Raw genomic sequence first — 21,374 nt, forward strand, 5'->3', positions numbered from 1 at the left:
ATATTTTTAGCATGTAATGTGCATACTTTAGTCACTGCTCAGACAGCATTTGTCAGAAAATTATTTTAATGGAAAATGTATTAAATAACTAAATTGTGTTTAATTAGGTCTTTCACAATCCTGATCCTGTGAATCAGCTGATCCGGACATTTAGTAACTGTGATGAATTCAATACAAGGCATCAGACTGGACTTAGGTCTTCTTATGTCCCGCCCCTATTTCCTCTGTGGTCCAATGAAAATTGAGGAAGCTTGGTCCTGGGTCAACTTTACCCTCTCCTATTATAGTTCGATATGATAGTTGTGCCCTAGGCTTGTCTTTGTTGAAAAGAAAACGGTAAAGATGGTTAAAAGATGTTGTACATGTACATTGTATGTAGTCACATTTTAAGTTAGGTAACGTTAGCAAAATGTTAGCTAACTAGCTAGCAAGCATATAGGTACCTCATGGGGAGTTGGCCTAATGTCAGGTCAGCAATGTCAGCCAGGTTTGCCTCTTCCTTATTTCTGTGGTAACATTAGTGATTTGGAAAAGGACAGATAGGTGGGTTGCTGATGTATTTTTAAATGACAGAAATTATCTTTTGACAGATGTCCCTTTGTAGGCTGTATACTATCTCTGTAAGGCTATGTGCTGTACCAAAGTAACTAATGTAACTCACGGTAAAGAGAGACTAATGTTAGGTCAAAACTATGGTCTCTAGTCAGTAACTAATACTTTACTGATCCCCAGTGGGTGAAAGGGGACACATACCCGGCAGACTGATAGTCTTGTCAACCTCAACTTCACCCTTTTCCATTGAGAACAGAATAACTACCATCATTTTGCCCAGGTAATATAGTATACTGTGAATACATCCTTCCATCACATACTCTTGAAGCTATATTGCCTGATACCAAGCAACTGTCTAAAGCCCAGTTCAGACCAATAATTTGTGACGAGATGAAACTGTTTCAGAACGTTACAGAGAAAAGTTGCAGTGGCGTGAACTGGCCAGTCTGAGCTCGACTCAGGCCGGCTGATGGTGTCACCTGCAACTCCACATCATGTTCATGCATCATGCAGGTGCTCTGTCTCCGCCAAGCCCTCTGTTTCCATTCTCATGTGTGCCGGTGTTGGACAGTGGGTCGCTACTGCTGCTCCTTGTATGTGCTTATGCCCCCCTACACACACATATTCTCACTGATGAAGAAATTGGCACTGCTTACTTATATTATTGTGCCATATTGATTATGAATACAGTCCATCTGATGCTTGTTTTGTTTCTGTTTTTCATTGTTTCATCACTACTATAAATGCACCTGTAGCCAGTATCTCACTATGACTAACCTGATTCATATTTAAAGAATCTACAAAATATATTCAGCCACAAAATAAGTCTGAAAAGCTGGAAATCAGAACAGAAGTACAGAGTTGTTGCATAGAGATGATACAGCGTCTCATTTGGTTGCATTGATGTGAACTGTCATGGTTTAGAAAGTTGCAGAACGACGCATTGCAAGTAGTTGCCTGTTTCAACTCGTCTCTTTGCAAATCTTTGGTCTGGACTGAGCTTAGTAAACACTGTTGCATCCGGCTAAATGGAACCGGTGTCGCCATGTTTCTTTTCATCAAGCTTGTCTGACCTAGCAACAGTAACCAAGGAGAGTGGGACTTTGAATCGGTTAATTAGCTGCAAAAAGATATGATTTGGACACCCCTGTGTCTGGTGATGTAAAACAATTACAAAATGCAATAAGCGACTAAAAGACCATATTTTGTTGCAACAGCCCTTTAAGTGCACCAGCTGCATTGACTACTTAGCCCAGGCTTAATACATTTCACAACAAATGAAAGGGACTTTGTGTTATTATTGAGGATACAAGACACAAAGAATAGCATGGTGAGAGCTTTTCTCTTTCTTTTACTTTGAATTTGAAGGACAAAATGCTCTTGTGGCAAACAATGAGGTTCACCAATAATGTATTAGTACATGGCAACAAGGGAACAAGATGTACGAACAGCCTTGTTGAAGGCCAGAAAACACTTTGGTTGAAGAAAAGTGTTGTCATAAAAGGGGGAAAATGTAGCAGAGGCGACTCTGAGCCACACACTAAAGAGGCAATCTTGTCAGCCTTACAAGATTCCCTTCTCGGTTTAGTAGTGTTTGACTTGGCGCCAGTTACTGGGGTTTCATCTTTGCCAATTAAGCCAATCTAATGTATTCCAGCAACTAGAATCTAAGCTGTTTGCCAAAGCATTAATGAACTAGATATTCATTTCATTCTTACACTGATTTGGTAACTTCCTTCATTGTATCATGAATCACTGTCTGTTCCTAGTGAGTTGCAACATGAAAGTCCATGCATGCATGGCTCTAAGTAACGTTAAGATATTCTCATCAAAGACATCTGAGCTAAATGAACTGGCAGGAGATAAAATGCATATTAATATGTGGGGAATTAGATAAATAGGGGAAAGTTAGAGAGAGGGGGACAGAAAGAGGAGGGGAGCATTGAACATGAGAGAGATAGAGACTCATCATGACAGTCATCACTTCAGCTATTATCCCTAATTCTCTAAGGGAATATCTCAGTAAGGCGGAGTAAATTTGAGGCTGATAAGCAGACAATGAGATTTGCCCGGGCTTTGAGGCAAAGCCCTTCCAAGGGCTTGCTTTCACCTACACTTGGTTTGAACTTGACGCATCAAATGGCAGAATACTCATATGGCTCTCTCTGGTGTTTGTTTGAGCTCTGCGGTGTGGTTGTGGCTCAAAGCAACATGAGCAGGTGCTGTGGATACATGTCGGTGGGCGGCTTATGATATAGATTCATCGTGTTGCACATGTAAGCTGCCTGTGGTCTTTGTAGTGTAAAGATTTGATTCTCTGTCCTCTGTCCTCTGTGGGTCTCTAATTAGCATGATGAGTCAAACCACAGAAAGTGGAATTAGAAAATGTTAGCACGCTAACATGCCAAACTAAGATGCTAACAGTGGTAAGCATTGCACCTGCTGAACATTAACATGTGCATTTTGACTGTGAGCATGTTAGCGTGCTGACTTCAGCATTTAACACAAAGCACCACTATGCCTGTAAGTATAGCCTCAAGGAGCTGCTAGCATGGCTGTAGACCTTTTAATCTTCTTACTGTTCAATGCACAAAATGACTTTAATATAATGTGTCTGTGCACATTATCTGAACATATATCCCTCATGTGAAAAGTAGAGTCTGTCTCTGGTTATATTGTACCACAGGCCAGAGGAAGTGAAGGAATACTTCTCCAATAGTAAAAACATTTTTTCACCACCAAACACTGACTCCCTGTAGGGTTGAAAGTAAGCTCTTTAAAAAAAAAAGGTTTGTAGCTTGCTTCTTTGATTTGTTGTGGTTCCAACATGGATTCCAGCTAGCCCAGTTGATACTTACAACAAAGTGTCTGCACACAGACACCTTTGAATTTTATCCTGCAGCATGATATTCTCCTTTCACTGTCCATCCATACTATCAGTATGTTCCAAATTCAATCTAACTTTATATTTTGGTGGGAAAAAATCAACTGGAACATACAGACAGACATGTGCTGTAGGGGTGTGTTTCTATGGACATCCCTCAGCAGACCCAGTTCCTATAGACATTTTGTTACTTTTTTCCCATCTGTGATTCTGTGTTTTTGAATTCACTGTAACAGCTGTGAGTTCGAGCTGCTGTCCTCCATGAAGGAACAAGAGCCACCTATAAGTATAAACTGGGAGGATGTTTGATACTCAAAACGTAGGTTTACAATTTCATTATCTACATCAGCTGTGAGCCATGTGTTCCATCATGTGTGAGCCTGTGTGCATGTGTGTGTATTTGTCCATCAGGTTGTCTGCAGCTAATGTCTCATACTATTGGACCCATCAGCCTAATATTTTGTGCGCACATTTTTTGACTGTATGCTGTAAGGACCTCATGTGGTTGCAATGATTCACAATTGTTGAAAGACCTGTTTCCATGACTGTTTTATACTGTCTTTGACTGTTGACTCCTCAATCTACTTAACCAACCAGAAGGGGCCACAAGTAAGCAACAAAATCACTTAGCAAAGGCAAAGAGTTAAAGGCATTTTCTGGCAATTGGCTCGGCCAAAAACAAGCCTTACCCGGTCTGTTGCAGGCCACGTTTTGGCCTTTGTTGCAGCCCAAAAACAGATCTCCATAGAAAAGTTTCATTTCAACCAGAGTGTCTGTAAATGAATTCCATACCAAATATGTTATGTTGAAGTAAAGTTAGGCATGATATGTTTTTGTTGTCCTCACAGCCATCTTGACTTTAAGGGAGCCTGGGAGGGATAATTCCATTGGGTGCAGGTGTGGATGTTGCAGCCAAAATGCGGCCGTCTGGATGGGATTTGCAGTAAACTGAGTGCACTTTTCATGTTTTGCTATGGATTAGATTGACTCTGGTCACTAAAGGGCCATAAGAATAGATTTCAGCCTAATTAACATTTTTTGTGATGGTTGCATCCAGTTGGTAACATTAATTCTAAGTTCCTCAAACTGGGATTCAGAAGCATTTTTCTGCATCTGAATTCAGTGTTGGATTTCATGATGAATTCAGAATCCTGTTAAACCTGGAAAAAAAAAGGTTGTTGTCAGGTTCAGCAGTCAACAGAAAATTTTCACCCATGAAAATATATAGAATAAATATCAAAAGGCAATTTGGTGATTTGCAGGTCAAGATAAGTCTGCACATTAAAACTAGGCCACATTTGGCAGAGTTTTCTTAGATGTCTGGGTCACACAGCCATTGTTTCCACAGTGACTATATATGTACTGGTGGTTTGGACCTATGTTACACTAAAATATAGACACGGAAATGCTGTTAAACAACAGCTTTGTACTAAGGTGTTAATTTAGTCCACCTTTAACCTGGATGTCTAGACAACTTTTGACCTGCAATTCGATACCATGCTTGCTGGGATATTTTTTAGCTAAATTGATGATCACCTTTACTGAATGTTTCTATTGTTTTTGCTTATAAAATAGAAAGGACATAAAAGATTCAGTGCTTGACTAATCAGTGTTAGTCAAGTGAAACAACTATAAAAACACATTCCCAGTCATTTCCACGATGCACAACTCTCTGTGCTTTCCTTTAAGCTGTATCAAGCATTTTGATATGTCTCCATTTTATTCCTGTTACTACACTCTGAAGAAAATTTTTTAAAATGGTACGAAAAAGCAGTTAAACTGTTGTATAAAAGCCATAATTGCCTTTAGGACATTGTTTACTGTTATTATGCATTCTTCAGAGCAGTGGGCGGTACTCAGCTGTGCCTCACATCACAGCACCACCATACCTATAATCACAGAGAATAACGTTGACTCGAGCATTACAGCTAAACTCTATATATGTGTAGGTTGTTTGGAATCTGTAGAGGAATCTATAAAGGGCATTATGTCATTTGCAGAAAGTGGCTTGTTGCTGAAGAGGCAGAAACATGGTACCAGTAGTCGAGCATACTCTTTCCATCAGAGGCTTTCACTGGAGTTGATGGCTGGTTGCTGCTGCAGGCCACAACAGACACATAGTACACAACACAGATGGTGAAATAAGGCACCAACGGCTGCAGTCAAAACAGTGAATGTGTCATAATGACATTTGCGCCATAAGTTATGATTTTTTTGCAGGCATCAACGCTGTCACTCTGCATAACACACACTTGGTGGTAATGAACCGTAGTGGGTCCACAGACACACACACACACACACACACACACACACACACACAGATACAGCCTCTTCATACATCACCACATTAATATGTGTTGATTTAGAAATGCAGGCTCGTGAATGACACAGAGCAGGATTCGCTGAATAATCCCCTTTCTGGTGCACAAAGGCACAACTTAAGCTGCTACAGTGAATACTAAGTCTCTCCAGCCTGGCATGCATTGGACTCTTTCACACCCGAGCAGTTCAACTCGTTCAGATCGGCCTGTCTCTTGACTCGACACAAACACATGTTTTGTGGAGGTACCACTGGAAAGATACAGAGTGCTATCTATCAAAATGGAGCCGACTGGAAGTCAGGCTAATCTCAAGCTGCACCCCACTCGCTTATTTATGTCACACAGACACATACTGTACATATACATACAGAAATGCTCACAATCCTTCGGTATTAGTTAAGATAAAAAAACAGGCCTGGAGGAACTGTGCTGTTTTTCACTTTATCCAGACAGAACCTCAGCCATAATTTATCGCCACTCCCAGCACCAGTCCTCATATCACACAGAGAAGTATGCAGAAGGCCAAGACGACAATATAAATTGATGAAACAACAAAACAGTGCCCCTGTATAGTAAAGCATATCCCCCAGAAACACAGGCTGCCCCCATCAATCCCCAGAAAGCATAAGTGCAATGGGGAAGATAGTAATTTGAAAATGAATCAGCATTTTTGCTGTCGACAGTTTGAAACCCAAGGCTTTCAAAAGTGGGCATTAATCTACCCCCTTTATAGTTTCAGCAACATAAGGTCTGCTGTAGGCTTGGCAATATGGAGAAACTCAAATATTATGATATTTTTGAACAAATACCTCCATATTGATATTGCAATAATGACTACTGGTGCCTTCTCAAAATATTGACACAATGAGATTTTGGATAAATAATCATCAGTAATGAGGATGTAATGACTAAATGGATGAAAACAAAAAATAGAAAAGCTAGAACAGTCTCAGCAAATGATATCACTGTAATGCAGCCTATAAAACCAGGAAAAGACAACACTCAAAATATTATGATATCCAAAATCTGACGCTGCCCAGCCCTCGTCTATTGTAACATTCAGCCCGTCTCCTAGAAATGACATTCATGTACAACTAATTTGAAATAACAAATATATTTTGTGAGAAACGTAATGCTAGTGAAATTACATTTCTCATTACCGAAAAACTTCAGTTAATAGCCCAGGCTATTATTTGCTTAACCTCCTGAGACCCTGTGTCCTCATATGAGAACATCTCATTTTGGGTTTATTTGACCTTATACTTCATTCTACTTTACGTAAGCCTGCTGTCCTCATTTGTGGATGCTTTTTTGCCCTCTAGTGGTAGGATGAGCACAATACACTAATTCATGTAAAAACAAGATGGCAGCCATCTCTGCCACGTCAGTCTGCAGCCAAACCCAGACACAAATGTGGACAAGGTCCAAAACCTGATCAAATTTGATGGTTGAAACTTGTTTATTTATAATTAATAATGTTTGTAGTTTGATATGGCAACAGAATTGACCAACTTTAGCAACAGTAATAAGCTAAGATGCTGCTAATTAAGAAGTACTTGTTTGAAGACATAAGGAATTTATCATCAGCTCGTTGAAGGACATTGGGACTTTATTATCATTGACAATGTTTAGTTTTTGATACTTATCAGGTCCTAAATAAGAATAAGAAATGCAAACCGAACAAAGGTTTGGGTCTCAGGAGGTTGTATCACTGAAATCAAATACATTTAGGACAGGCGTCTATACGGGACAGGCCTTTAATTCCTTTCACACAAACCTGTTGCTCAGCAAAGATGGGAAATACAATCAAATTGTTTATTCAAACCAGTATGAATATTACTTGTTTAAAACTTAGTGTTCAGATAATATATAAAGTATGAATCATTCATTTGATCCAGCTCCGACAGACAGCACATTAGAGACAGTGAGTTACGGCACTCGAGGATTATGGCACCCGGCATACTGACACACCATCCCTTTATCCTGTTAAAACAATACTCACAACTTGGATTAACCCTTTGATTCTTTTGATCTGAGGACCCTTACGGACTAAAGTAATATGAATAATTTACAGGTTATTCGAGGGACGGACACATAATTTGAGGTAGCCAACAACCTGCTTTTATACATCTGAAGAACTTCTATTGAAAAAAATGAACTGCTTGGCAACCAGACCAGGCCTCTAATTGAGACAGGTGTTTATTTGTCTAAATGTGTAGCCACACCAGGCTAGTAAAAGAGACTGGGCCTTTAATTGGGACTAGGCTGTTAATGGAAGTTTTAGGGCAACATAATGCGGATTTGTTGCTAATACATGTACAGTTGCAATCAAAATTATTCAACCCCCATTGCATATTAGGTCTATTGGCAAAATATACAATTTCTCTGCTGTTTGCAATAAACAAATTACACAAGAACTGTTTAAGTAGTTCAATGAAACCAATATTACAAGGGTTTTGATCCAAATTCAACACAAAATGCTACTGTTAATGACTACTGCAATCTCAAAATTATTCAGCCCCTTCATGACAAGCATCTTCAGTACTTAGTAGAGCACCCTTTGGCTGTTATGACCTGCTGCAAACGTGATGCATAGCCAGACACCAGCTTCAGACAGCGTTCCTGAGGAATCTCAGCCCATTCCTCATGGGCAATGGCCTCCAGTTCAGTAATATTCTTGGGTGTGCGTTTTGCAGCCGCATTCTTCAAATCCCACCAGAGATTTTCTATGGGGTTCAAGTCAGGCGACTGTGACAGCCACTCTAGAATCTTCCATTTCTTCTTCTGAAACCAAGCCTTGGTGGACTTTGAGGTATGCTTTGGATCATTATCCTGTTGGAAGGTCCAATGACACCCAAGCTTCAGCTTCCTCACAGACAACATGACATTTTTACCTAAGATTTCCTGATACTTGACTGAATCCATCGTGCCCTCCACACGCTGCAGGTTTCCAGTGCCAGAGGCAGCAAAGCAGCCCCAGAGCATCACTGAGCCACTGCCATGCTTCACTGTAGGCAGGGTGTTCTTTTCAGCATATGCTTCATTCTTCTTCCTCCAGACATACCGCTGTTCCACAGGCTCGAAAAGTTCCAGTTTTGTTTCATCGCTCCACAGAACAGAATTCCAAAACTTCTGTGGCTTATTTATATGGTTTTGAGCATATTGGAGCCGACTTTTCTCGTGCTTTTGGGTCAGTAGTGGTGTACGTCTTGGAGTCCGGGCATGAAGCCCTTCAGTGTTTAGTATGCGCCTTATTGTGCAAACTGAAACCTCAGTGCCTGTTGCCACCAAGTCTTGCCGCAGGTGTTTTGCAGTCACTCGAGGGTTTTTGACCACTTGCCTCCTCAGGAATCTGCTGGCAGCCGTTGACAGTTTCCTCTTTCTGCCACGTCGAGGTAGTGTAGCCACTGTTCCTTTAACTTTGAACTTGCAAACTATGCTTCCAGCTGTATCTCTAGGAACATTCAGAGCTTTTTCTATCTTTTGTATCCTTTTCCTTGTTTGTGCAAGGCAATGATTTCTTCTCTGAACTTTTTGGACAATTCTTTTGACTTAGCCATATTTCTAACATGCAATCAAACATCACTCTCAACAAAGCCCTAGCCAGTCCAGGTATTTATGTATTCTATCTCAAGCACACCTGAACTTATAAAGCCCTTGATTAGTTGCACCAGGTGTGCTTGAAACAGGGGGTTGAATAATTTTGAGACTGCAGTAGTGGTTAAAAGTAGCATTTTGTGTTGAATTTGGATAAAAACCATGGTAGTATTAGTTTTATTAAACTATTTCAACTGTTCTTGTCTACTTTGTTTATTGCAAACAGCTGAAAAATTGTACATTTTGCCAGTAAGCCTAATATGCATTGGGGGTTGAATAATTTTGATTGCAACTGTACCTGGCAAGTTGTAAAAATGCTGCTACTGAACGTATTACTGGAAAATATAAAGTATTCACTCATAGCGCCTTCAGCATTGTATTTTTTATCACCTTTTTATCAACACTTAACCAAAATCAGGACGTTTCCCTAACCTTGACCAAAGTGCATTTGTTGCCTAAACCTAAGAAAGAAGTCTGGACGTGAACCCAAAGTTCTGAGATCACCTGCCAGCTCCTTGGGAAGACTATGTCATACATGAATATAGCATTTTGTTTCTTGACAGAGGCGTTGTTCCTGAACGTAATCCAGGCACTTATTTAGTTGCCACAATGACATATGTAAGAAAGCAGTTTAGGAACACGTGTACGTAATTTCTAGGATACAAGGTTGTAAGATTTGCGGAGCTGTAATACGGAATTTCTAACTTCAGTACAATGTCTTGAAAAATATCAATATTTGATACTATGGGAGAAACTGATATTGAGGGCATACAACTTAAATTTTTCTTAAAAAATAAATATAACAAGACTAGTTTTCGTGGTTAGTAGCAAACAACAGCAGAATGACTGTTAACATTAATAATAGGAGACAGCAAGAAAGCACAGCTTGTACAGGTGTATCAGTTTTGCTGAAAATCATCATTGAAACCATTTAAAATATTCAGTATATATGTATTTATAAGTTGATATTTTTGACATCACCAATTAACATACACCATAGTAATAAAAACAGGGGCTCAGGCTTGTCAGAATGTTACTCATACATTCACGAAATAAAAGAGAAGCTAAACAAAACCAAAATATGTTGATCCTCCCGTCTGAGATGTTGGAACCAGATAATATTTGGTATTTTGCTTTGATAAATGACTTGTGGCTTATTTTTGTCCATTTAATATTTATCACCTAATTGTAATTTTAATGAATTGTAATGAGTTTGGGAAATTAATTATGAATAATTATGATCATTACGAATCCTAGTTTGACTGACAGGCCATTTGACGTCTGAAACATGCAGTTTATTCCACGCAGGTGTGTGATTGGTCCTTAAAATTACTCAGTGATTAACATCCCACCATGCTTAGCATTGTGTGTAAAATCCCTAGGCAGACCCAGTTGCTCATTATTTTGGCTCCTGTGGCTCAAAGAAGAAATGTGTGGCTTTTATAGAGGGCTGATTGTTGAAGTAGGCTATATTTCGCTGGAGCTTCTGTGATGTACGTTGTTTGACTTAATGATGTTTCTCAATTGGAAAATGCGGCTAAGGTGATGATGGCATGAAAATATGTTGAAACGACATAACCACCTGGGAAGTACAGGCGCATAATAATCCTCGACTGTGAGGTTTGTGCATTATTTCCAGATGCATGAAAGGGGAAAAAAAAGCAGACAAGGCTCCATGAATCAACTCACCACAAATGTCTGTCTGAGGCGTAAGAAGGCAGCTTGTCACAAGAAATTTAGGGAGCAATATTATGGTGGAACTGCATCGCGTAAAGCCCTTATTATACGTAAATTACCTCCTTTACACAGCAGGTTGTGCAAGAACAAAAGCAGAAAAACCTCGGATGGTTAGATGAGTCACCGTTCACCCTGTTCTGAACCAGTGGTTGACTACATGTGTGTCACGCATGAAAAGAAATCCATTCGCCCAAGTGCTTATTTCCCACAGTGAAGGCTTCTGTCAGAGCTGTTCTGGTGAGTGGTCTTGGCATGGTTTACATCCATTTGGTCCCCTTAGCAGGCAGGTAAATGCCAAAACTACAACGTCTGTCGGGGTGATCACATTTCTAACGCTTTGCTGTTTCTGTCCTCAAACAGTAGAATATTACAAGATGACAAACCCCAATTCGCAGGCCATGACGAAGCACGAAAATTGTGTTTACCACCAGTAACGATAATGGTCACCACTTCTCAACCGAGCAGAGCACTCCACTGTTTCTACAAACACTTTCTGACCACCTTTAGGATTAAAATGGTGAAGCTTCTTCCTGCATTTCTCCAGTTTAGCTCATGGTTTTTGTCCAGATCTTAAATCTTAGTGAAGCATCTCAGGTGACTCATGTTGACCCAATGCCCTATTGAGACACTTACTAGTGTGTGGCCTTAATTTTGGCAGTTACAGCACCAGCGTATTACGGTGCACTAAAATAATCCAGACCTGGAACTGAATGCAATGCCAATTTAAAACATCACTGTAAAAGCACAGCTGCAGATACATTGTTAGGGAGCTGTGTTTTTTTTTTCTGCATGGACGAGGCAATACATATTGTACTACAGACTATATCATATGTTGGTGAGAACGCCACTTGTAACTTGACATTTTTATACACTGAATTACCATTTTTCTCTAAGTTTTCAGACACTTAAAAAGCTCAGTGATGCTAAGGAATAAATGGTCTGATGGGTAACAGGCACTAATCTTCCCAACAGAACCCTTAGCTTAAACGCCTATGCAGCATTTAAGATGCTTCAGTTCACCATTTAATCATCAAACTCCCAACCCAATCAGGCAGGCTATCGGTGAAATATAATAGCCACGGTTATATATGCATACAAATACTGTGATAACCAACCCTAAAAAAAAGGCAGCCCCATTCTTGAGCACTCCGACAGTGTCCTTCATTTTACAGGCAGGTTGTAAAAACGCCAGATGTGCACATGAAAGTGTACACTTGAGGACAAACCGGTTCAGGTTTAAGTGGAATGCTTTTTGGCTGCAGCAGCATGAGCAATTTCAGATGTGATGTCTGCTCCAAATGCAGCTCCCTCTGCCCATTTCAGCCAACACACAAGTATTTTCAGCATCAAGGCATTTCAGCACCTCCCACTGATGGACAGCTCCTATTCACATTTTCACAAAAAAAAAAGAGAGAGAGAGAGAGAGAGAGAGAGAGAGAGGCTGTATTGCCAAAGCAACAACTCCAGAACATGACAGTTTAAATTCTAAAATGTGCCCTGTACTTCTGGTTAACCTACACACACTGTGGTAGGGAGAAATGGCATCCTCATTCCTGAGTATCACCCATGGGTGGCTTTGCTGGGGTTTTGCAGACATACTGGGTCAACAGGCAGAACCACAGAGAGAGAGGGAGAGAAAGAGGAAATGTGTACGAGGCGTGTGCGTGAGCAGATTGTGTAAAATAAAGCCTGACCTGAAGCTTTTGCTTTTGCCACATTCCCACTCAAAGCGCCCTTCCTGAGGGCCAGCCTGCCCACCTGGCCAATCCGGCGCTCTTTTTGCTGCAAACGTGTATGCTGAGAATACCTGAACTGAATTTGAATTACCATATGACGTAGGCCTTTTTCTAGCAGTAATGTCCTGCTGGCAACAGGGACTACCACGGACCCATACAGTCTCAACCAAGCGCTCAAACACACAATTTGTTGCACCAGCCACCCCCCACACCTCCTCACCCCCCTTTCTGTCCCTATCCATCTTTATCTCTATCTATATCTCTCTCTATATATCTCACACACACACACACACTCAGAAACACGCACACTCGAAAGAGGATGCGACAGCTATCATAACCTACCTACAGAGATGGAAAAGGGACATTTTAAAAAATAAAAAAAGTATCTTTCTTTGCGTTGAAGTCTGTGAGCCAGGCACAAATCACGGCTTAAATGGCGATGAATCGGGCTGCACGGGAACATACAGCAGCACAGCACTGAATGGGCTCAAATGGACTGAATTCAATATGAAAAAAATACTTACGCATTTTCTCGAATAAATGAAATCGAGGTTGAGAGCAGTGGAGGAAAAACCAGCAGGGCCCCGGTCCCCGTTTTCAAGATGTGCAGCACGAGCGAGGCACAAATCTCCATGTGAAAGGGATCGGAGGCTGCTGCAGTCCGCGTCTCTCTCGATCACAAGTCAAGATGCTCGCCTGCGAAAAATGCCAAACATTCAGAAAGAGTTGCGTGGATCTGCGGTGCGGCCACCATTCCCTCGGATGTAATGAGCGCCGATGAAAAGCCCCCTCTGAGGACCAGTAGCAGCAACCCCCCTGGACTTGAAGATATTCCTCTGGACCGAGGAGGAGGAAATCCTGCAGAGTTTTTGATGGGGGATCAAGTCTGTATAGGCCCTTATGTCCCCCCTGAAACCAGTCACAGTCCAAAAAATTGACTCCCACCGGTGGTTTTCCTCTTTGACAAATCGCTAAATCAAATTCCACCAACAAAAAAAAGAAAAGAAAAAGGAAATACAACCAAAGTGGACTAATTATTTTTGGATGTAGCAGTCAGGCTGGTTTTCACGCCGATCATCCCCAAAACAAATGGATAAGATCAGTGGACGGACATGACAATGAATTACCTATTTAAAGCATTGTTGATAAGGTCAGCGCAGAAAGGGGTGCAGAAGCGTCCTACAAAAAAACCCTGAGAACGCCTATTGGATAAAATTAAGGATATCCGTCCCACTGCAACCATCACACGCGTCGCATCAGGACAAATAGGTTGCCATAGGCTGCTCTAAAAATCGTAGAGCATATGGCATACAGTATTTTCTATCAAGTAGAATGGGAAGAATCCACGGGATGCTATTTTACCCCCTCACAGCAATCCGGTGTATTGATTACATAAGCGCAGCTATTAGTAATAATTCCGCTTGTCAGGGAGAGTGTGTCCGATCCGGGTGGTGTGGCAGCAGCAGCATCCGTGTGTTGCAAATAAAGCGGGTTTTTTTTTCTGCCACCGGCTCCTAATGGTTCCCCCGCTCGCTGCAGTCCATGACTTGAATAGCGAGCACGTTGAAATCACGGTCTCCAGGCACAGAGCTGCCGCGCGCGCGTCACGTGTGTGTATGTGTGCGCGAGCGAGTGTGTGCGTATGTGTGGTTAAGTGTAGGTAGGTGCGCGCGTGTGTAGGCGTGAGCGTGTTCCTGTATCGCCCAGGGACCACTTTAACTTTGACCACTTTGCCTGTGCGTCCATCTGCCCATTTAAATCACCCAGCGGTCGTTAATTATCAGGGATCAATCGCATTAACGCATAAGCCCAGATCTGATGTCTCTGAGTGTGCGTTCGTGTGTGTGTGTGTGTGTGTGTGTGTGTGTGTGTGTGTGCGCGCGCGCGCGTGTGCACGCGTGATTCAATTGTTGATGAGGTATGGTTGCCACCTACAGGCGTTAGTCTCTATCCAGTCATCCAAAACGGACCATTTCCACAGTCTGCATCCATAAATAAATTCACATTCAACATGTAGAGGTCCTCTCAGCTCTCCTCCACATTAATAGAACAGAGAATGTGCCTGTGTCCACCATGTTAGAATCACCTGTACAGGCAAACATGACAAATGCTTTGGACTTGCTGGAACATTACATTATTTCACCACCTGCTATCTTCAATGAGCATGTTTACGTGCAACTGATTCATTACTTTTTACCTATGCTGTCAGAAGCAAAGTAACCTAGGCAACCTCTCCATGGCTGAAACCCTCTTAGTGGTTTCCTTTAAAGACCATGGTCATATACAGACAAAACTTCATCCACTGCAAGGACTAGCTAGTGTGTAAGACGGGTTGGTACTTAAAGGTAAGGAGGTTTAGTGACTTGCAGACCTTCAGACAGACAAGTGAGTGCGCATTCATTTCATCTGAGATGAACAGTGTGTCTCATTAGACGACATAATGGACCACAAGTCGGCTACGTGACAGATTGGCTCCTGGTCAATGAGGCCACGCTGCTTTATGAGATTGAGAAAGAACGAGAGAGAGAACAAAGATGAATATAAATCAGTCCAGGATTGTATTACATGTTGTTTTGATTGCACACAAAAAATCCAATGAGAGCTGAGTGAGAGCCTATAGTTAATTTGTCACCTGAATAAATTATTAGAGAAACAAGAAACAATAAATGGAAATTAGGGGTCACTGAATGGTTTGATTAGTATGAAAATGATCTTAATTGTATGCTGTGGCCTCAGCAATTACCTGAACCCAGTTGGTCACTTATTTTGAAATGATGCGTTAGACACTGCTTCTCACCACCATCATCAAACACCAAATGAAGAAACTTGGGTGGCATCTAACTATTCTCATTATTTTCCAAATTAATCTTTTTGTCATTAAAATGTCAGAAAATGGAGAAAAAATATTAAAGTTTTCCAAAGCCTTTAAAATGCTCATTTTGTCTGGCAAACATTTCAAACCCAAAGATATTCAATTGGACTTTGAAAACCAGCAAATACCCACATTTGAGAAGTCATGACGGGTGAATTTGTGGCACTTTTTGCACAACTCAAGCCACAGTAGTGGCTCTGACAGTGTTTCTCAACCAGGGGTTCAGGGCCCTCCAGGAGCCCTCAAGGGAGTTCCAGCCGGTCCCAAAAAAAAATTGGAAATTGTATATTATATAGTTTAGAGTGTTGAAGGCAGGGTGGAAGGCCTCCTGTGAGCCTGTCGAAGTGGGCTTCAGAGTCTTCACAGGGCGATCTTTACACCGGGTCCTGGGACTGTTAGGGATCTGCGGACAGCAGCGACAAAGAGCCGTCAAGAACATCTTGGAAGCCGCTGAAAGGCTTCTCATTGGCTTCATCAAGAGGGGTGATGAGTGGTGAAGTGAGCTATCTGGACACAAGTCGGGGCCTGATGTCTGATGTTAAGACCCAAAACACCCTTTGACCGCAGGTTCGTCACTGATGATGTGTCCAGGTTGCACCGGGAGGTCTATCACATGACATTTTTCAATATTTAATTCACTACAGGAGTGAGCCCGATGTGAGTAAAGCCCTGTTCCCAGAGGACATAAAAACCTCTAAGGCGGGATTTATACCTGTGCGTCAAATCAACGCCTTACCTTTGGTACATTGTGAGCAATTATACTTGTGCTTTGGTGTATCAGCATCGCTCTGCGATCACACTGCCAGACTGTTAGTTGGCAGCAGGGTCTACATGCCACTGTGTTAAGTATTTCCGTGTCCGTCTTCAGACAACAACTTCATTAAAAATATGGCAACTGAGACTGAGCAGATCCTGTTGGAGCTGAAGCTGATAAATGTTGACCTGGAGTTACTTTGATTGAAAATAATACAGTCCAGTAAAGAGAGAAGGTGTTGGAGGAGATGATGTGTATGACCACTGAACGGACTGAGGCAGAAGTACAGTGAATTTTTCTGTGCCTGCCCGGCCACTGAGAGACATGGACGAGGAAATGCATTTCAAGTACTTAATGATGTCGGCAGGTAGATTTGACCGTCTGAAACCATTTATCTCTCATCAGTCTATGCACAAAATGCCAGTAGACATTAGACAGAGACCAGCAGTCACCCTTTGAGTTTTAGCTTCAGCTGGAAGCTGACAGGTTGTAGCAGCTAGCTACAAACTGGCGTCAGCGCAGTGTGCTCCGTAATTTCAGAGGTCTGTAAAGTTTTTGCAGCCATAGTTTCTTCCTTCAGTTGCGAATGGGAAGCTATTGCAGCTGATTTTTGGTGACTGTGGAACTTTCCAAATTGTATCGGCTGCATAGATGGCAAATACATGAAGATCAAGGCACCGCCACATGCTGGGAGTGACTAGAAGGGCGCACACTCCATTGTCCTGTGACGCCACATATCGCTTTACCATGGTGAATGCTGGGGGATATGGACACCCACAAACATCTGGCTTTTGTATGTAATGGGAAAGGTTACAATCGGCATCACACCTGGGTCAAATGACTCTGCAGTAGTCAGGGATATATATTGGCTCTGGTTCTGATTGGCAGTGATGGAAATGCAACATCTGAGTAAACGCACTATTTTTAGTCCCTTTACCAGCAAAATACAATGACACGCCACCATAAACACAGTCCATCTCCACCCAAGCAGCACTCAAACATCATTCCAAACTGAAAGAGAGACTTATATAACTATAAGTAAGACATTAAAAGAACTAACCACCGTAACATTTTCACTGGCCTTCATGCTGCTATATGTTCTCCACTAACTGGTTCCAGCCTGTCCATGAAGTCAAACATAACACACCAGTAAAAAAGAAAATAGAAAGGCATGCTCGTCTGCAGGCTCTGGTCTACTGGCAATGGGAAAGGAGTCTGTAGCCTATTTTTACAAGGTTTGTTTGAAAAAACCTGCGCACACATGCTGATTTGGGTGGAAAAAGGGTTATAAGAGTTATAAGAGTGACTACTCTGATCATAGGTTTCACTGCCTTCACTGTTATTTCCTCAACTGTAGCTGACAGCTATACAATTCTGCTCTAAGTCGTATCTAACAACCTAAATCTTTTTCAGATGGAGGTCCCTGAAGCAAAATCATATCAAATGGGGGTCCATGACCTAATGTGTATCAATTTAGGGGTCGTTGACATGATAAAGATTGACATCAATTGCTCTGTGAGGCTGTAATGGTCACTGGGAAGATAAAATGTTAGATTGGTTAGATAAACCAAATTATTGGATGACCTGAAATTTTGACCTTTATGAGAAGCCAGGGGATAAACAAAAATCAGAAAGACTATTGATATGCACCAAATTGCATGGCAATTTATCCAACATTCACTGAGATGTTTCCGTCAAAACAAGGCATGCCAACCTACTAGTCCGTCCGTCCATCCGTCCATCCATCCATCCATCCATCCATCCATCCATCTAGGCATCCAGGCATCCAGCCATCCAGCCATCCATTTTCAACCCCTTGTCCAAAGCTGGGTCATGGGGGCAGCAGGCTGAGCAAAGTATTCCAGATTCCCCTCTCCCCAGCAACACTGTCCAGCTCCAACCTACTAGTGGCACTATGAAACTACAAGTGGGTGGGAACATAAATGTCTGAAGCACATTTTTTGCTGTTCCATTCAATAGTTGACCGAGCAACAGACCAAGGTTGATATCCCTACAGCTTCATGGCTACTGTAGCTAAAAAATAAATTATCAATCAGTTTTTGAAATACTTGTGAATTAATTTTCTATTTCAGCCACAGGGAATATCTATTGGAAGAATGGCATTCAGTAAAATTCAGTATCTTTTGGCCTTAAAACTTACTAAGACACTTCTTTAATTCATCTTCCACATCTGTTTGTCTGTCTGTGCATCTATTAATCCATCCACTGTATCACACACATGAGTTTTTGAATTACAATGTATACCCACTCACTCATCTAGAATACAGTTTGCTCAAGGCTGGTAGCTATACTCTGATGCATTCATTCAGTGTATAATGAAAAACTAAGTTTTATATACAGCTGGGATGAAAATGTGTGCGTTGGAGGATCATAATAAGAAATAAGATGATAGAAAATTGAATTTCTGCCTGAACCAACGTCTGAGTCTCAACCTTAGAGCTAAAGCTCAGCTCTGTCCCCATGTGTCTAATTATCATTGTTAAAAACTCTGCCACTAAATGTCCTGTGAAACACAACAGACAAACTACTCGTGAACTGATTTGCCATGACACAGCACAATGAGCAATAAAGTCTTAATTTGGTGGACAATACAGAATCTGACACTGGTTCATGAATTCTTCAGTCCCCTTTTTAGTCATTTAACCAACTTTAGTGTCTTGAAGTGAAAGCAGTTCCTACACTCCCCTAAAACATTTTAGTGCCTTTTCAACATCTGTGAAAGTCAAAACTTTCTTCCTCATGCATAACTAAAAGGATAGCTTGTTAAAACAAAAGGCAATTTCACATAGATTAAATATAATCCTGGTGTAAGAAGCTAAATCAGTGGGAATCTCATCTGAGAGAATTTTCGGATCCAGGTGCACAAAAATGGATCCTGGTGGGTTTCACATGACCTGTAGCGAGACATAATTGGACTTTACTTCACTATCATTTTTTCAGACGCTGCACTAATGTGTCTGCATTAATGTGGTAACACTTACATAACTGTGGGAGACTTTCACAGTCTCCCCTACAAAACACGAAAGATACATTTGATATATTTCCTGTTATCAGCATTTTATTCACGCTTTGATGAAATATGAATTTTAATTCCTGGATATCTCCTGAGCAGAAAAATTAAAAATAAAAGCGCACAGAACAAGGGGGAGGGATGCACACCCCGTGCTGCTGTAAATGAAAGCCTCAGCAGATCTGCACAATCAAATCAATGTCAACCACATGCTGCTCCGACAGCGTACTCCCTCATTACAATGTTTTTCATGCAAGGACAACATAAATATACTGTATGTCTTATTTAGCTCTATTTGGATCCATACAACAGCAATACTCAGTGTCAATGCCAAAGAATTCTAGCCCACCAATGACTTCTGGGCGGTAAATCAACATGTGGAGTTTGAAGCATATTTGACAGCTTGACAGCTTCTATTACTTCTATTTTCAGTGCAAAAGGCAAAGTTGGAAATGGTTTAGACCGGGCTTGTATTCCTGTGCATTTTCTAAAGGAATCCATTAAATATGCCTCCTTGAAAGTTGTGTGATTAACTGAATCTTGATGAATATTAATAACAGTTTTTGACAAGATTAATTTCAGTTTTTGAAGTCAGATAGATGGATAGATGGAAAGATTTATTCGGATGGATGCAGGGAGCCCTAAAACAGTTTAAATACTTGATCAAAATACTCTAAAATATGCCGAGCTCTGTCTACCAATTTGCTTTGGTCTTGTGAGTGCAAATGCATCCAGATGGATTTTAACTTGCAAGTGTTCTTAACAAGGGGCTCTTACACGATTAGCAAAAAGCACAAAATGTATCACTTTTTGTCGTCTTCATTGAACTTCAAATAGTTTTCATATAACTGCTTGAGATGTGGTAAAAATGAGAAAGAATGTTGAAAATTCTTTTGGGGACGAAGAAAGTTCTTCTCGCTGACTTATTTAGACATCCTGGCTTCAAAGACTGTCAAACAAATTGAAGGACACAGATGGGAAAAGCTACGTAAAAGTGTTTAACAAATTATGGGCAGAGATGGCTTTAGTTGATTCTTTTTATCCCTGATTTTGGTCCATAGCCATTTTTCTGTCAAACTGGATTTAGCCTCTATATTTCTTTCTCTCTGTGAGACATCTCTTTTCCGTCTTCCCTCTTTTCTATCTTCTCCCATCAGCCTATTGGGATTGTTGGATCGGCTGCTGTTGTAGCACATGTCCCAGACTGCTTTCTGGGACAAACTTCAAGAAGCCGGGCTGGAAAAAAAGATGGAAGGGAAAATATGGTGGGGAGAGAGAAAGAGAGGGAGAGGATCCTCTAGCACTACGGAGCCTCTTCAATTATTCAGATGGCCGCTGTCCCTCTGCACTTGTTCTCTCTGCTTGGTTTGAATATTAAAATGGCCGCCCCCAAAGAGACAGATATCCAGAAGATGAAGCCCACGCAGAGAGCAAAGGCTGAGTGTGCTTGACTCCTTGCATCCCCGCCACAGCAGTCGAACGGGAGACTATATCTATGCAACTGACTGCATGACTTTTAAGAGGGAAGTATTCCTGTCACGTTTGGCCTAAATTCCATTAAAGACAGGCTGAGGGACTGCATTATTAGCATCAAGTAAAGCATGTTACCTAGATCCTAACAGACAGGAAATGCCGACTCCTCTCAGAGGTGCACAATGAGGTAGAAACAGGTTCCGATCCTTTCTTTGGGGCCTCGGCCTGGTCACCACAGTCTGATGAGATTTTGTGACATGACCATGAACTTTGGAGTTTATTAGAGATTAAGATCCTCCTTGTGCAGCGTGGATTGGACATCATCCGCCTTAAATAAATTGCTCAGACATAGCAAAACTTTTGTTTAGTAAGATTTTAGTCATAGTTGCTAAAAAAAAAAAATCTTCGAATCGAATG

The 21,374-nt window shown here is 41.3% G+C and overlaps 1 protein-coding gene and 1 long non-coding RNA gene across 6 annotated transcripts in view; one reads left to right on the top strand and one right to left on the bottom strand.

The window, feature by feature from the left end:
* The window catches only part of LOC125879702 (leucine-rich repeat-containing protein 4C-like), a 67,130-nt gene extending 52,548 nt beyond the window's left edge, over positions 1 to 14,582 (bottom strand). Inside the window, exon 1 of the mRNA XM_049561712.1 lies at positions 13,352 to 14,582. The gene's annotated coding sequence lies outside the window, so the exon portion shown is untranslated. The remainder of the gene's footprint in view (positions 1 to 13,351) is intronic.
* The window catches only part of LOC125879995 (uncharacterized), a 248,571-nt gene that overhangs the window by 168,668 nt on the left and 58,529 nt on the right, over positions 1 to 21,374 (top strand). The gene's annotated exons all lie outside the window — the stretch shown is intronic.

This window comes from Epinephelus fuscoguttatus, linkage group LG2, assembly GCF_011397635.1.
Source record: "Epinephelus fuscoguttatus linkage group LG2, E.fuscoguttatus.final_Chr_v1".
Classification (NCBI taxonomy): Eukaryota; Metazoa; Chordata; class Actinopteri; order Perciformes; family Serranidae; genus Epinephelus; species Epinephelus fuscoguttatus.